The sequence below is a fragment of the Orycteropus afer genome, unplaced genomic scaffold (genome assembly GCF_000298275.1).
Source record: "Orycteropus afer afer isolate SDZICR_OR568_19922 unplaced genomic scaffold, OryAfe1.0 scaffold00387, whole genome shotgun sequence".
NCBI lineage: Eukaryota > Metazoa > Chordata > Mammalia > Tubulidentata > Orycteropodidae > Orycteropus > Orycteropus afer.
In genome coordinates this window covers 2,319,864-2,326,109 of record NW_006921974.1, presented here as the reverse complement: position 1 = coordinate 2,326,109, position 6,246 = coordinate 2,319,864, and the positions used below count along the sequence as shown (strand labels likewise).

At 42.4% G+C, this 6,246-nt stretch overlaps 1 non-coding gene across 1 annotated transcript; it reads left to right on the top strand.

Annotated features, from left to right (window-relative positions):
- Positions 1–383: 383 nt before the first annotated feature.
- On the top strand, positions 384–490 carry LOC122151317. The gene has a single exon (XR_006164092.1). It is a non-coding gene; the product is annotated as a U6 spliceosomal RNA (small nuclear RNA).
- Positions 491–6,246: the final 5,756 nt, after the last annotated feature.

Genomic DNA, 6,246 nt, shown 5'->3' with positions numbered 1-6,246 from the left:
GGTAAATTGTAGTCAATGTCATGAGACAACGTGTGTATGAACTGCTGTGTGGAAAGTGAATTTGCTCTGTAAATTTTCTCTCAAATCACAATTTAAAAAAAATAAATAAATAAAGACCACTGTTAGATATTAATACTATGTTAATGTGTGATTCTCAAGATGTGCTTGCATATTAAAAGAACAGCCTCAGAACAAATCCATCCTTTTAGCAGTGGGATGAATCTCCAGAAGTGGGGCATTTCAGATACTGCTACGTTTGGCTGAGGGTTCCTTTTGGGACTGGAATTCCTATCCAGGACTTTTCAAAATATACCATATTGAGAATGTCTGATAATAATACCTACCTGAGAAGATTGCTATGAAGGTTAAATGACTTAATACTAGTGCTCGCTTCGACAGCACATATACTAAAATTGGAATGATACAGAGAAGATTAACATGGCCCCTGTGCAAGGATGACACACAAATTCATGAAGCATTACATATTTTTAAATTAATAGTAAAAAAAATAACTTAATGAGTTCATCAGATAACTTATGCACCTGGGGAACCCCTAGCCATCCTTCCAGATACAGCTTCAATGTCACTTCCTCTGTGAGGCCTCCTTGACTCCACTGCCCCTATACTCACTACAAACAGAATTACTGGCTCCCTTTTCTGTCATACCACTGAACTTTGCACATGTCTCATTCATTCATTCATTTATTCATTCTTCATTCCACAAAACAGTCACTGGGTGGTTACTATAAGCTAGTAGTATATCAGGCACTGGGAATATAATGACAAACATCACAGAACCCCTGTCCTTAAAGTGCTTACAAGAAGGAAGCAGACACAGAAACCAAAAAGTGTAGTAAAGTTAGAGTCTCCGATGTACACATGTCCTGGGAACTATACTGGGGCCACAAAGAAGGGAGTAGCAGTTCTGCTGAAAGAAGAAGAAAACCCTGTCACTCTATTGCAGTACTCTTTTCTTGTCTGTCCCTCCCCATTTGACTGTGAGGTCCTCTGAGGCAGGGTCAATGAATCCAGTAAGCACCACGCCTAGGGCACACAATACTTTTAGGGATCCATGAAGATATTTTCATTTTTTAAAAAACTATTTATTATGATTTGGTTAAAAGTTTACAGAGTAATTTGCACATTTTGTTTCAGGACATTCATTGCAAACCCCACAATGTAACAGCACTCTTCCCACTTCCTCCCTGTTTCCTGTTTCCCTTTGCCCTTCTTTCCTATTCCTTCCTGCCTTCTGAGCTTTATCCCTGAGCAAATGCTGCTCGTTGATCTTGTGTGGTTGATTGTTTTAAGGAGTGTGTACCCCTCTAGTGTTATTGTTCACCTTATAGGCCTGTCTGTAACTTGGCTGAAAGTTGAGCCACGGGGTGAGTTCAGTTCTAGGCTTGAAGGGTGACTCGGAGCTGTAGTCTTGGGGGTTCCACCAGTCTCCATCAGACCAGTAAGCCTGGTCCTTTATAGGATTTTGATTTTTGTTCCACATTTTTCTCCCAGTCTATCCAGGAACTTCTATTGTTCCATTATATTTTTAATCAGAAGCAAAACAATGAGGATATAATTAATTTAGCCTGAATTATATTATTTATACCAATACAGTCATAAAATATGATTTTAGATATGTGTATTTTTTCTAATGGACCAAAGGGTCCCCAGAAGTCAGAACATTGCCCTGCTTTAAGGGCCAGGACCATGTTTTACTTGTCCTTGAATCCCCTATGTCTGGAACAGGAAGAGATGGATGGCTGGATGACTGGAGAAGGTTGAATGGTGTTCTATTTGTGATCAATGGGCACCACTTTTTTTTTTTTTAAATACTTTTATTGTGGTGAAAACATACACAACAAGATATTCACCAACATAACAACTTCCCCAGTTACAGGTCAGGGACATCATTGCTGATATTTTTCATGTTGTGCCACTATTATTGCTATCCTTTTCCAAAACATTCCACCACCAATAGCATAAACGCAATTCCCCATAAACAAAAACTTCCCCTTTTCCCCTTCCTTCTTTGCTGGTAACCACTAATAATCTTTGGTATATGTGTGTGTGTGTGTGTGTGTTGTTGTTGTTGTTGTTATGTGCCATTGAGTCAGACCTGACTCATAGCGACCCCTCCTTGGATTTCTGGGGCAGTATCACTACGGAAGTAGATTGCTCCATCTTCCTTCTGAGGAGTGACTGGTGGGTTTGAACCTTAGGCACTATGCTACCAGAGCTCTCTCTCCTACATATATATACATATATATGTATGTATGTATGTATGTATATGTATTAACCTATCTAGCAATTTTCTCTCCCCTCCCACCCCATCCCTGGTAACCAACAAAGAAATTCCTGGTAACCAACAAAGAAATTGTCCTTCCATGTATAAACCTTTCCTTGACTTTTTACAATAGTGGACTAACATAATATTTGTCCTTCTGTTGATTGAGTTGTTTCACTCAGCATAATGTTCTCCAAGTTCATCCACGTTATGCGATGTTTTGTAGATTTGATGTTATTCTTTAGGGTTGCATAGAATTCCATTGTGTGTATGTCCCACATTTTGGTTATCCATTCCTCCGTTGATGGGCACTTAGGTTATTTCCATCTCTTTGCTATTGTGGATAATGCTGTGATGAACATGGGTGTGCATATATCTAGTTGTGTTCTGGCTCTCACTTCTTTAGGATATATAGCTAGTAATGAGATTGCCAGGTCAAATGGTATTTCTATTTCCAATTTTTTAAGGGATTGTCATACCAGTTTCCACAGAGGTTGTATCATTTTACAGTCAAAGGGCACCACTTTTATGTGCTTAACAGATGCCTCGTGTTTTAGTCAAACAGGGCAGGACACGGATTAATTAACCTTAGTGCTTCCCACTAGAGCCCTGCTTACTTGGACCTCTTGAGAGTATTAGAGGCTTGGTTCTCTCCCTGTGTCGGATTACCCGATAAGCAAGGTAAGCATGGTGAAATCCACGTGAACTTTTGTTAGATTAGTAAGTAAACACAAGTAAGCCTGTGCTAACCTTGCTGCTTGGGTAATCTGCCCGTCTCTCCCTTAAAGCAGTTGGTATTCTCACCTGCTCAGTGGCTCCCCACCCCAGGAGCAGGCACCAGTCACCATAGCAGCCCCCCACCATCTGTGCTCTAACAAAAGTGCACGTACATTTTAGTAAATTCAAACTCATTTTTCCCGCTGACTTACATTAAAACTTTGATAGTTTGTCTTCATTTCTGATTTCTTTTGCAAAGCTGGTAGTTTCTGATCCCTTTAAGCTTGATAGTGCATAAATAATCACTGAAATGCATTAGAGGTGAGGTCAGAAAACTATAGCCCACAGGCCAAATCTGGTCACACTGCCTGTATTTGTGGGACCCTCAAGCTAAGAATTTGTGCGTGTGGTGTATGTGTTTTAATAGTTGAAAAAATCAGAATAATAATAACATTTCAGGACATGGGAGAACTATATAAAATTCAAATGTCAGTGTCCAAAAATTAAGTCTTATTGGAACACAGCCACGCCCATACTTTTATGTGTTATATATGGCTACTTTTGTGCTACTACAGTAGATGAATAGTTGCAACAGAGACCGCAAAGTATTTCTAGCTGGTCCTTTACAGAAAGATTGCTGACCCTTAACCTAGAGCAATGGTTCTCAACATGGGGCAGGTTTGTCCTCCAAGGGACATTTGGGAATGTCTCCAGAAAGTTTTGGTTACAACCAGGTGAGGGGAGTGCCAGGCATGCTGTTAAACTACCTACAATGTGCAGGACAGCCTCTCACAATAAAGAATGATCCAGCCCCAAATGTCAATAGTGCTGAAGTTGAGAAGCCCTAGACCAGAGTCACCTAAGTAAATACTTCTAGTAAAGGGAAAACTCCATGCTTAATAAGGGCTACCATTTATTGAACACCCTGGTATGTAGCCTTCACAATGACTCTGCGAGAGTTACTGATATTCCTACTTTTGCAGAGAAGTTATTGACACAACTTGTCCCAGAGCATCCGGTTAGCAAGTCTGTCTGGCTCCAGAGCCTGTATTTTTCCACCACACTCCAGTGCCCGCCTCTCTGTTCAGTGATGTTACAGACTATCGTTTCACTCGGCTGCCCCCTAGTGTGCAAGCTCGAGGAGGCAGGCCAATATTGTTTCCTCTGGCACTCCTTCAGGAGCCCTTGGTGGCACAGTGGTTAAAGTGTTCAGCTGCTAACTCAAAGGTCGGCAGTTGGAACCCATCAGCCGCTCTGTGGGAGAAAGATGTGGCAGTCTGCTGCCATAAGGATTACAGTCTTGGAAACCCAATGGGACAGTTCCACTCTGTCCTATAGGGTTGCTGAGTCGGAATCCCCTCAGTGGCAGTGAGTTTGATTTTGGTTTGGTCCTCCTTCAGAGGCCTACTACAGGCCGTACGTATAGGATACAGACCACTTGTCTGGTCTTCAGGATCTAGCCATTAGGGAAATGAAGCTATGGAAAGGAACTCCTCTCCACTGGACCACAACCAGAATTATGAACACTGACCACTCTCCCTTTTGCCCATTTTAATGCTTGGCGGGATAGGAGACATCATTCCCTGGTGGCCCCAGGATGCAAAATACCTGTGGCTATCTGTAGAATGCTTTTCAGGCCATAAAGAACAATCACATTCATGAATTCTCTGGATACTTAGAGCACAGGATTAAATGAAGGAAGTCGCACAACCAAGTTCTTTCCTTCCCTTCCGTAATTAAAACTCACCTGAATCTCATTTTGTAGGACCTGGCATTCCACTTCCTCCTGGATTATAATTAGCTCAACTGATCAGTTAAATCCCAGCTAATAAAAGGAGAAAAAGTAAAGAAGTTCCTGCCTGCCCCCACCCTTCCCTGGTGGGAAAATTCTGGAAGATTCCATCAGCTGGTGGTACCTCCCTGAGCCCTTCAAATCCCTCACTTGGGAGGCACCCAACCATTCTTCCTGGGGTAAACCATGGTGGGCCATATCACCTAACGATTTAGGATCTGATCACACAATCATTTAGCATTTCTTTGAATTTTATTGAAAATTGACATGGACATTAGAAAGGTATCAAGCTAAACAGTGCTGGTTCTGGGATGTTTCTCCTGGCAAATGAAGGCCCCAGAGGGGCAGTGACCGGTCACACCTTTGGGCAAAAAGAACAAAGGAGAAGAAAGGAAAAACAAACAGATTCTGGAAAACATGCAAAAAGGCTCTCTCAAGAGACACTGGACAGCGAAATGGTGATGGCAGGAGTACATGACAATGAGCACACTCACATGGTATTTTGATGCAAGGTAAATCAACGAACTCAAGACAGATTCATGAACACCAAAGCGCTCCCTCCAGATCTCAGGGTGGGCAGAGACTCATCTCAAAGCCCCAGCTAGCCTTGGAAGGTTGAATGGAGTTATTGTGCTCTCACTAAGCTGAACCCCCTGTCTTGTTTCTCCCTTCTCCACTTGAGCGTTAGCTAGTGGATCCATGTGCCCCTTGCTGGGGGTCTGCAGGAGGTCTGTGGATGCTGAAAAAGACACAAGTGTTGTTTGGCTTTCGCTTCCATATTCAGAAATGTTTAATAGTGGTTGGAGACAGTCAACCCATGGAATGGGAGAATTGTTCAAAAAGAAAAACACAGAGCTCAAACACCTTTTGAACAGCACTTCCACAACCACAGCTGAGGTCTCCTGCCCCAGTCACTTACACGTGGGTGAGTTCTCCTGTAGTTGTCTCTCTGAGGTTACATTTGTTCCATTTTCCAGCTCTGCCAGTTCTTTTCCTGCCTTGTTAGGTTAGTACAAGACACTTCCATTTAAAATACCATGTAAGTCAGAAGAGAGCTTGTTGCCTGGACATAGGGACACATGAACACTTGTTGAGTGAGTATGTGTGCGCGCATGTGCACACATGCATAATTTGAGGGCAGAGGGAATTGGTTGGTTTCTGGTTTGAGACAATATGGAACCCTAACTCTTCTATAATGGCAGTCTTCTCCTTTAGACTGAGTGCAGCTGCTGCAGACAAGATTAAAAAAAGCTGGAGAGGGAGAGAGAAAGAGAAAGAAAACATGAAATTAGCCAAAGAAAAAGGACATTCAAAGTAAGACAGGGGGAAGAAGTGGGCAGTGGGAGGCGGCACAGATTACTCTTTGAGAAGACAGGTAAGAAATGCGGCCACTGATTGACCGCCACCGCTGGGAAATCTGCCGAGAGTTTAAGAACACCATACACCAGTTTAA